Source organism: Amphiprion ocellaris, chromosome 6 (genome assembly GCF_022539595.1).
Source record: "Amphiprion ocellaris isolate individual 3 ecotype Okinawa chromosome 6, ASM2253959v1, whole genome shotgun sequence".
In the NCBI taxonomy this organism is placed as follows: domain Eukaryota; kingdom Metazoa; phylum Chordata; class Actinopteri; family Pomacentridae; genus Amphiprion; species Amphiprion ocellaris.
Genome location: NC_072771.1, coordinates 33,880,432 through 33,892,068, shown reverse-complemented (window position 1 = coordinate 33,892,068; position 11,637 = coordinate 33,880,432). Strand labels below are relative to the sequence as shown.

Genomic DNA, 11,637 nt, shown 5'->3' with positions numbered 1-11,637 from the left:
TCTAGTCGCTGTAAAAAGTCACACCATCCTCGCCAACTTCAACACCTCTTCATGACAACTTGTTCTGCCTCGGACCTCGTGGAAACTTCAGAAACTGGGGAAAACCTGTGGAGACTCGAAGAACTCGTGGAGACTCGAAGAACTCGTGGGGCGGGGGAAGGTGTGGTGGGTGATGGGGGGAGGTGGGGGAGTAGAGGGGGGAGGCCGCCACCCACCTCCCCGCCTACTCTCCGCCCTGACTCCACCCAGACTCCGCCTTGGCTCCACCCATGTGGTGACTTCACAAACTACGATGTCAAAGGGACGACGAATTTATTTCTTTTTATCTGATCTGTAGCTCAGTGAGTTAAGGATTTGCCTATGGAGCTGCAGGTCGCTGGTTCAAGACCAGACACTTCTTAAATTTTCTCAAAATTCTGACAAAGACAAAGAAAGAAAACTGCCACTGGCGGGTCTTGAACCTGCGACCTTCCACTTGGTAGTCCGTCTTCTTTTCCCCTGAGCTATTCGCTCAGATGCTAATTCTTCTTTTTTTTGCGCATTTATCATCTATTTTTTGTCGTTTTCGAGTTTTTTTTTTACTTTCTCTTTTCTCGACCGTTTTTCTTGGGAGGTGGGACTTCAGCCTTTGTGCTGGAGGGTTGAACCCTCAGTTCCAAGACTTTTCAAAGCCTCCACACCTCCCAAGTCCTCAGGACCTGAGCTTTCACACAGTCTGAGGGCTGAAATTTTCTAAGTCTCACAGTAGATCTCTGTTAGATTGAACTTCCAGACAGTCCAAGGACTGATATCTTCAAAGTTCCTGAGTACTTCTCTGTTAGTTTGAACCTTTCCACAGTTCGAGGTCTGAAATCCTGAAAGTTTCTCAGTACTTCTCTGTTAGTTTGAACCTTTCAACAGTCTGAGGACTGAAAACCTAAAAGTTCTTGAGTAGTTCTCTGTTAGTTTGAACCTTTCGACAGTCTGAGGACTGAAATCTTAAAAGTTTCTCAGTACTTCTCTGTTAGTTTGAACTTTCTGGTTAACAGAAGCCTTAAAACTTGTGACGATGAGTCTTGATTTCACATTTAGACCATCCATTCTCTTCACTGAACAGTAAAGTTTGTGGAGATCAGAAGGTAACATTAGTTTGATAAATGCCTTCAATGACTAGTAGACTTTATCTGGAAAGCAGTTTTCTGAAATGAGTTCTTAGTAAATCTGTCTACAATCAAACCAAGAACATAGAAAGAGGAAATGTTTGAAGAAACAACTTGATGTTTTCATTTCAGACTAGAAAACACTTTGACCTTTATCTGTCTTTACTCTTTTTGATCGTTTTATTGTTTCTTCTGTTTAATTTGATCTTCTAAAGTCTAACTGGTGTCTTTTCAAATGTTTTGTCTTTAGTTTGATTCTTCTTAAATGTCTAGAAAAGAATAAAAGGTGAGAAAAGAAACTGATTTGATTTCCAAATGTTTTGTCTTTTTAATGTTTAATTGTTGTTTCTTCAAATGTTTTATTGACTTGTTTAAAAAATTTCCTTTTCTTTCCCAATGTTTAATTGTTCAATTAAATCTTTAAGGTTTTTTTTTTTTTTTTAAATCTTTTACCACCTTTTGGTTTAATTTTCTTTTTAAATGCTTCATTGTATTTTCTGATAATTCCTATTTAAAGTTTTATTGTCTTTAAGACAATTTTCGAATTAAACATTGAATTTTTTTAATGAAATGTTTTGTCTTTTTAAAGGTTTAACAATCTAAAATGTTTTGTATTTTTTTAAATGTTTAATATTCTTCTTGTTTAATTGTATTTTTTTAAATGTTTAATTATCTAAAATATTGCATCTTTAATGTTTAATATTTTTGTTATAAAAATTTTGTTTAATTTCATAATTACATGTTTTGTATCTTCTGTTTAATTATCTAATTAAATGTTTTGTCTGTATAATATAATGTAACTGTATTTGTTTAATTTTCTTTTAAAAAGCTTTATTGTATTAATTTTTTTCCTTTGATTTAATGGCTTTTTTTTTAAATGTAGTTTATTTCTTTAATCTTTTTTTCTGTCAAGATTTTACCCCAACCTTAAAAATGACACAAACCCTTAAATCACAATGAAAATACTTGTTCTCACAATCATGAGTTAGTCGGTTATTCAGTTTATCAATTCAACTTTATTTGTTTAGCACCTTTCACACAGATGACAAAACTGAACAAGCAAAGAGAAAAAAAAAAACTATGCTAAAACTATAATTAAAAGATTTAACATGGTAATAAAAATATGTTGTGTCCAGGGGATGGAGGGAGTTTATTGAAGTCTTCTTGGGCTCACATGTTAAATCATTTAAAATATAAACTTGATATTCAGTCTAAGGAAACTGCAGAGCGACAGAAGAACCAACAATATCTCCTGTTTTCTCCTTTAATGAGTCGACTCTTCTTGTGCTTTCAGACCAAAGAACTACAGACTCTTCACAACCTGCTCAAACTCTTCATACAGGACCTCACCACACGGGTCAAGAAGGTTTCTGTCTCATTTCTACTCTGAAGCTCACCTTCTCCTGCTCAAACTGCTGACAAATGTTTCTGCTGCTCTAAAGTCTGCTCTCCAGAACTTGTTAAAAACTCTCAAAGTCTCTTCTGCTGCAGGTTGCTTTGTAGAACTGTTGCAGAAAACCTCACTAAACCACATGGAGGGGCCTCAAGATAGTCATCCAAATGAAACTGTACAAAAACCAAACTAGCACAACCCAAACGCTAAAGTCTCCTGCAGCCTACCAGATAACCTCTGAGAACAGAGAATCAGGACAGGAACTCTTACCTTCTGGACAACCAACGTTGGTTCACAAACATGCAGAATGTGTCTGACCAAAAACCTCTAAAGACTCACTACAGCCAAGATAAAGACACAACTCAGCTGTACCAAATCCACTAATCACTGCACCATGTGCTAACTGTGGCTAAAGAACCACATTTACCAAGACAACTATCCAGTACAAAGCCCTAAAACACACCAAGAAACACATTAAAGACGATTTTACTGCTGGAAGCTGCAAGCCAATGCCTAAAAGACAAACTAAAGCAACAGGAGCCAAACCCGGTTCAGTGGTGAAGAGAAACAGATGAAATGTTTGGCTGCAGCTAAATAAAGCAGGAAGACACTGAGCTGCTCAGGTGTTCCTGATAACACCAAGCAGCCACCTGGACAGCCAATAGGAACACAGCTTACTGGAAGTCCAGAGGGCTGGGTTAGTGAAGGAAATTTAGTTTAAAGTTGAAGCAGAAAGTTAACAAAGAAAGTTGAAAACCACCTCTGATACCTGAAATCTCTGAGTTTTCACACAAAGAACACCTGAACACGTCAAACTGGTTCCATAGTAGAACCATCATTGTAAAAACGTCATAGTATGGTGTGTTGCTCAAAAAACATTACGACCCGGCTGTCTAGGGTCACGGAGGAGCAACACAAAAACAGGACAAAAGCTGGTTTCCAGGAGGTTAGGTGGCTATTTAATTGAAAGAGGAAGTTTACAACAACACAACATGTAAGCAGAAAAATCACAAAGTCTGTCTTTAGTTGAACTGAAAATATTAGTTTTTGTCTTTTTTATTGACCAAACTTTTCAGGAAGTAGATGAAGAATAATTAAAGCTCTCATGTAGAAATCCAACTTGTTTTGGATCCTTGTGGAGAGTTTAATCTTAGAGTTTGTAAAGCTGTTGAGTGTTTAGAGTCACATAGATTGTTTTGACATTTAATAACCGAGTCCTGAAATAAAATTACAGTTGTGGATTTTCTGTCATTTAGTCTGGACTAAACAAATAACAGCAGCATAAATCTTAAGCGTCATTATGAGGAGTCTGGATTGAGGTTTCTCACTTGATAATGATCAAAACATGAAATTTAGGTTGGTTTAAAGGAATATTCCACCTTAAATCTTTGAATGTTGACCTAAAAGGTTGGTTTCTGGAAGTATTCCACCTACAAGGTCCTCAAACATCCACCTTAAAGAAACATTCCACCAAAAATCCTTGGACATGCACCTAAAATGTTGGTTTAACCGAGTATTCCATCCAAAATCCTCAAAGAGACCTGAGGGGCTGGTTAAAAGGAATATTCCACCTAAAACCCCAAATATAGACCTGAAAGGGTGGTTTAGAAAAAAATCATTCAATGTAGACCAAAAAAGTTAGTATGGAGGAACATTCCACCTGAAATGTATACCTGAGAAGTTGGTTTGGAAGAATATACCATCCTAAACATCCTTAAATGTAGACTAAAAGACGGTTTGGAAGAAAATTCCACCTAAAATCCTCCAATGTAGACCTAAAAGGTGAGTTTAATGGTATATTCCACCTAAAATCCACTACTGTAGACCTTGGAGGTTGGTCTGATGGTATATTCCACCCAACATCCTTGAACATAAACTTAAAAAGTTCGTTCAAAGGAATATTTCACCTAAAATCTTTCAATGTAGACCAAAAAATCTTGGTGTAAAGGAGTATTCCACCTTAAATGTAGACCTAAAGGATGGTTTGGATTAATATTCTACTCTAAAATCTTCCAATGTAGACCTAAAAGGTTGATCTGATGGTATATTCTACCCAACATCCTGGAACATTTACCTAAAAGGTTGCTTTAATGGTATATTCCCAGAAGAACCCTTGAACATTGGGCTTAATGGTATATTCCACCCAAAATACTTGTACATATACCAAGAAGTCAGTGTAAAGGAAATGTAGACATAAAAGGATTGTTTAAAGGAACATTTAAAATGTTATTTTCATTATTTAATAATCTGTTATCAGTCAGAACCCTGGCAAACTTATTTTCATCAGTTTTTTTTAGTGGAAGTCACAAATAAAGGAGCTCTTGGTTTTTCCCGGCGTTACTGAGTCCAAAGCTGCTGTTTCAACACAGAACGTTCACATGCATCCACAAACCTCTCAGCACTCAAACACCCACAGAAAGGTGGCCGGCTGGGCCGAGGCTCGGCGGCGTCCTCAGACCCACGAGTCGGGGAGTCGATGAACTTGTTGGTCCGGTTTGAAGGCCTCCCTGTGGTCCAGTAGAAGTCCACATAGTCGGTGTTGGCTTTGAACCACAGCGACTGGCCTCCATCAGGTGGACCGGCTCGTCCTCGTAGGACTCCTCCTGTAGCCTTGAGGGGACCACAGGAACATTCAGTAGCTGTTGGAGTTCTTCCTGTCAGGCTCGTGGTAGAACGGCTCTGAAGAATCTTGTACTCGTCTTATCTGGAACAACCTAACAGCCTAAACTGTTAACAGCGGTGTAAAGAAGCAAACACACAGGCATAGATTAGGACTCAAACTGGATTTATTTTAGAAAACAAATCAGCTTAGAGGCATTTGTTCACACGTGGCTGAATAGGAGGCCGTCCAATCAGATTTGAGGTCTTCACTCTGTAGGTTGTTTGTTTGGTGAGACTGTTGGACCTCCATCAGCTGACGTGGCTGTTTGATGGTCTTCCTCTCTAGTGCCAGATGATTTATCCATGAATTCAGCAGCTACAGACTGAAATGAAGCTCATGCTGCTGTGATTGAATTCCTGTTCCAGATCAAATGTTCAGAGCTCACCTTGAATGCAGCCGTCTGCTGTCTGATAGTTTTTCTCATTGCAGTCTTCAATAAAGTCTTTTTCCTCATGTCAGGATGTGGTGAGACTCTTTCTCAGTTGCTGCAGACGTCCCTCAATGTGCATCTCCAGAGAAGAAACAGAAAAACTGGTCACTGCTTCAGCATCACAAACGCTCTCCAGCATTGAGAGTGTTTTAGGAATTCATTCATTGTGTTGTGAACTTTGAAGGAGCAGAAACTTTACAGCTCTAAAAGGTATGAGCTCCAATTCTGGATGTTTTAGGAAATGAAGTTCATCAAATGAACACTTGATTTTTGCTGATAACTCATTAAATTACTGAAGAAATCTAACATAAAAACCTGTAAACTCTCAGGCAGCTTTTGTTAAAGTTTGTCTATAATTCTATCATCATGTTCTGGAACCAGGACTCTGCAGAAGTTCCTTCAATCAGATACTTGTGTGTTTCTATTTAAGGCCTCAGGTTTGAACGTACAGCAGAGGATTAGAAAGGAGTGATTTTAATATTTAAATCAGTCCACTAAATGTTTGATGTGAAAATTATTAAAATTTTGATTTAGGTAGATTTGTGTCAAATAATATTGTATAGTCTCACTTAAATATATCCAAATGAGTTCAGTGTATTTACATTTTATAGAATATTTGATTTCTTAATCTCAATACTGTAGGGTCTGACCCTAAATACTATAATAATGATGTCAATTTAAATAATATTTCAGTGCAGAGTCATAAACTTTAATCAGCTAAACTTACATAATAAATATCACTGTACAATCTTAACCTGAACATTCATATTATTGAGGTAAATTTACATAAATCGTGATATTCTAGAGTATTAACTGGAATATTTCTAACATTAATCTTTTTGTATTGTGCTGATAAACAACAATAACCCGACTTTCAGATAATATTTGTTGTCTGTGATTGTGAGACTAAATTCCTCCACATTCTGGAACTGGACTACATTTGCCAAAATGGAAACATGGACAGAATTTAACACTCATGTATCCATGGCAACGCTAACGTTTCTGCTTCTTACCAAAGTTCACAACATAAGTAAAGATTTTAATGTAAAACTTCAGGGATGACTGCTAACCATAAGTATTCTGATCAATACTTCATGATCAATATCAGGACAGATGTTACAACTCCAGCTGTTACATTAGACTGCAGTTATTCACAGAGAAATTAAAACATCACATTCCTCATAAAAACTAGATGGGACTTTTATTAAATAAAGTGTTGGTGAATAAACAGTGTAAAAAGTGCAAAGCAGCTCCATTAAATCAGGAGATGTGAGACTTCCACAGCATGGATCACCATCTGCTGTGTTGATTCATAGCTGAATGTCAGAATGAACTGAGCTAGAAAAGCTGCTTTGAGCTGCAACATTACGGTCTGACAATCCAACACCATCACAGTTTTCATCTGGTTGTTTTGCTCCAACATGCTGTGAAGTTCAGTTTTTACCTGAATCAATACAGAGATTCTATTTCCAACCAAGACTGGAGTAAAAATTAGAATGTTATGAGGTTATTAATGCAACTAAATCCTTTCAGATGGAAGGATTTACTTCTAAGTTCTAATTCAAGTTTCAGTTGGAGCTCATTGCATTCACAAAGAAAAACAGTGAAACCTTCATAGCAACATTTAATAAACCTAAAGCTTCCCTGTTGGCTCATTGGTGGAGTTTGTTACTGAGCATCTGAACCTTAAATCCAGAGAGAGGACCATCTTCAGTCGAGGCCAGTCAGAGAACTTCAAGACCTTCCATCAGCTGGACCAGATGTGGCATCATCTCCCTCTGAACATCTGGATGACAGGAGAAAAGACAGAAATCAAACACAGATCACAGAAATACAATTTATTCACTTTCATCATTTTATAAAAGTAGCATGAACTTTATTAAAACTTGACAATATCAGTAATGGAAGTAAATGTTTTTATCTCGTGTTGAAGCTAAATTTAAAGTCAATTTTAATGACAGTTTATCCTGAGAGGAGTGAGAATGGAGCTTTTCTTTCCTTTTTAGAATATTCTCTCAACATATTCTGTTTATTATTGGCTTTAGAAGCATTTTTCTTTACTTATTTATTTTTAGATACCTCAGACTGATGCACTTTGCTGGTTTGCAGATAATTTCATGTACAATGACAATAAAGATCTTCTATTATAACATATTTTGCTAAAACAAGAACTGCAAACCTTCTCAACCATCTCTCAGTCTGCAAAATTCCAACTGCGACCAAGAATTATCTGATGTAGTTATTATTATAATCTTTACTGAACCAGCCCTGGAATTAATAAAAATCTGTATATGGATATGATTTTCTCTGATGGGGCCACTAAAACTGCATACAATAAAGTAAATCTCTTCTGCACTGCACACGTACTACACTTTTGTAGAACTCTGGATGTCAGAGTAAAGGCAGACAGATCCACCAATCAGCCACAACATTGTGACCACTGACAGCTGAAGAGAACAACATCCATCATCTTGTTCTAATGCAACGTTCTGCTGGGAAACCTTGACGTTCATGTGGATGTTTGACATGTACCACCACCTAAACACTGCAGGACAAACAACCCCCTAGTCTCCATGGCAACAGCAGTCCTTGATGTCAGCTGCCACCCTCAGCAGGACAAACTAAAACTGCTCAGGAGTGGTCTGAGGAACAGGACAGAGCTAAGCTGTTCACCTGGGTTCCACACTCCCCACATCCACATCTGATTGAGCATCTGTGGGATGGTCCAGGATCAGCCTGGTCTAGGTAGGACCCACCCTGCAACCCACAGGATCCACAGAATCCACAGGATCCCCAGAGGTTCTGATGAACCACTGGGTCAGAGGAGTTTTAGCAGCATAAAGGGACCAACACAGTATTAGTCAGGTGGTCAGAATGTTATACTGTTATATTGTCATGCTGATTATATGATCAGTAAATGTTACCATCAATTATAACGTCCACATTGATCAGGAAAAAAAAACAAACTATCAGTTCATTCAGAAACTGTGGGGTTAAACCTAAAAACACAGACCTCAACAGCAGTTTGTTTCAAAGCAGAACACCAGCTGGTTTTCACTAAAGAAGCTTTCAAGAGCAACAATTAAATGACAGTTTTGTTCTCATTAAGTTCAGAGTCAGAGTCAGCCAAAATAATGTTTACACACATCAGGAAAAGAAAAACTTTTATAAATATTTCATTTGTATAAGTACTTCTATACATATAGATTCCTCTTTCTAAGTTTGATCAAATCACCATAACTCTGTGTCCTGTTGTACGATGTTTTCCCAACAGATGGCGCTACCCTCATGAATGGAGCATCAACAAGTGACGTCTACAACAACAGAAATATCTGGAAGCCAGTGGCCACCACTTTGAGCACCTCTTGTAATTGTAGAGGCCAAAGATAACTTTTATTAATCTCGTTATGTCTGAATAAATTTGGTATTGAAATATTTATGCAAGTTTTTCTTTTCCTGATGTGTGTAAACATTATTTTGGCTGACTCTGTATAATGGGTTTCTGACAGGTCACCAGGCAACATCTTTTTATAATAATGACAAACATACCTGCATTCTACAGGAGTGATTTTCCTCATGTGCAGGTAAAGATGTGTGAGGAGCTTAGAGATGACAGGAGCAGGAGTCATCCTCACTAATTCAGCTTCCACCTAGAAACAGAAAGACCACAAACAAACACACTGATATACTCTCAAACGTTCAACCTCACAGCCTCAAAATATCTGTTTAGGAAGTGTTGTGTTTCTAAATTCTGCTGAAAGCATTGACAGACATTCTCTTACAAGGTTGTGTAAAAAGCAGCCTGTCCTCTGAGCTACTGAGAAATCTTCCTGAACAAAGTTTCTACATGTAAATCAGCTCAACAAAAACTAAAGCCTCAGTCAGAGATAACAGGTATCGCAAATTATAAACAACTTTCTTTGTTAACTCAGACTTTCTGCTTCAACCTCACATAAAAAGGGGAGTTTAACTCATCAGGTGACTGAAAATGAACGGCTTGTGCAGTTCTAGATCCAAAAGTAGGATGTTTCAACTCATGTTTTACTACAAATACATGCAATAATAAATAAATACAATGGCTGGTTGTTAGTTTATTCACTATTAATGTCATTTTATATACTAGATTGAACTTGAGCAGTGGAAGAGAGAAGGAATTTAATGAAATTATGGAGATTCAGAGAGGTAATGTTGCACAATGTTAAATTAAGCGAGGTTTAATTCAAACCAGCTGAATGTTAAACTTCAGTGCAGCTGAACGGGTTTCAGTTAACCTTAAAGTAAAATAACTTTTTTAAAAGCTAAAATACACAGCAGAGAAATACAGGTTGAGAAGTTCCTTCTAATAATGAGGACAGCTGCTGCAGCAACTAACACAGGTGTTCAGCGGTAAGTTAGCCACCTGTGCTAATTAGCCCGCTAGCTAACTTCGCCGCTTAGCTAGCTAACGCGTCCGGATCAACTGCTCAAACACGACAAAACACAACTCTTCACAAGTCGCTGACTTAACGTACAACAAGACAACGCTACTGGTTAGAAGTATTTATCTTCTTACCGTGTTTTACTCCAAAAACAAGGTCAACAGCAGCCAGAGATGCTACCAGACGTAACGACCATAGATATACATAGACTAGATCCGCTAGCGCGCTGTCTTCTATATTATCTATGGTCTGACCAATCTGCTCTCTGGCTCGCAGTCAGTCTTACCAATCACTGCTCTCTGGCTCGCAGTCAGTCTGACCAATCACTGCTCTCTGGCTCCGCCCTCTGAGAATGTTGTTGTCGTTTGGCTCCACACTTGCTGACGACCACTTCCGGTCTCAGAAAATGAAAAAACGGACCTTTTTTCGTTTCTGTCTCTTACTGATTTTACTTTCTTGTTATTCTAAATATAAAACGAAAATCAAAGCATTTTTTTTAAAAAAAATCGTTTATCCCTTTTTTGATCATGAAAAGGAAAAACGCCTTGTATTTCAATTTTAATTTTTGTATTTTAAAACGAAAATCAAATAACCACTCGTTTTTTGTTTTTCAATACCCGTTTCAGAACGGAAAATCCAGTTGCCAGATCCGTACACGGACCTTTAATGACCAACGTTTTATTAATATCTTTTTTTTAAAAATGAGCCGAATCTACATTTTTAAGCTGTAACTGAATAACTAATTAACCTTTAAAGACCCTCTCCTGTGAAAATCAAGCTTGTTTATTTTTATTTTTTTTTTACTTTAACATGTCTTTTTATATGCTAAAAGCCATCTTGCGTGAAATGTGTAGTCACTATCATGGCAGAGCATTTCCACCTTCAAACTGCAGCCTACCAATCTGGTTTCATACATAATAAATGTAGAAAACCAAGCCTGTGAACTTACAACATGGAGCTTTTTCTATCATTATTCCTCTTCAGAATCTGTTTCCAGCTCGAACATGTATGGCTGTATTACTCCAGTATTACAACTTGCCTCTATGTTGTGCAGAATAGCTTTACAGTATTTGACTACAGTGACTAAGTGGAGATAACCTCATAGATCTGCAAATTTCAGAGGAGGCAACAGTATAGTGTTACATCTTAGCAATTTTAAAGCAGGAAGGGATTATTTTCATGGCAAGAAAATTCTAAATATGTAACTTCACAAGCAGAGATAAGTTGTCAGGAGTTAAATCAACAACTGGAATGGGAATTTAATGATTAGCAATTTCAAAATGTAAGTGTACGTGACAGTCTTTACTGAAGAACTTCTGGGTTAACATGAGATTTTGATATTTATCGTAATTCGTGTCAACATGGGTCAGACCCTGCATGTTATCTACTTGTATGTTAAATTCACCCACGTCACTGCAGATGAAATCTAAAGCTATAGTGAATTCTTTGTCCCCTTTCGGTTATATTCATCAGTTATATTCACTTCCCATGGGCCAGAAAACAGCACCTGGGTTGTTTAATAATCACAGAATTATTGCTATCGGAGGATTTTTTGAGAATGGAACTGGAAAATGGAGGCAAAGTGTGACAAATTT

At 37.4% G+C, this 11,637-nt stretch overlaps 1 long non-coding RNA gene across 2 annotated transcripts; it reads right to left on the bottom strand.

Annotated features, from left to right (window-relative positions):
• Positions 1 to 2,138: 2,138 nt before the first annotated feature.
• Positions 2,139 to 10,289, bottom strand: LOC129349066 (uncharacterized). Of its 2 annotated transcripts, XR_008601907.1 has the most exons (5): positions 10,177 to 10,289; positions 9,174 to 9,274; positions 8,298 to 8,437; positions 5,361 to 7,410; positions 2,139 to 5,259 (listed from the first exon to the last, which is right to left on the bottom strand). It is a non-coding gene; the product is annotated as an uncharacterized LOC129349066 (long non-coding RNA). The 2 variants fall into 2 exon arrangements; XR_008601906.1 differs by lacking the exon at positions 8,298 to 8,437.
• Positions 10,290 to 11,637: the final 1,348 nt, after the last annotated feature.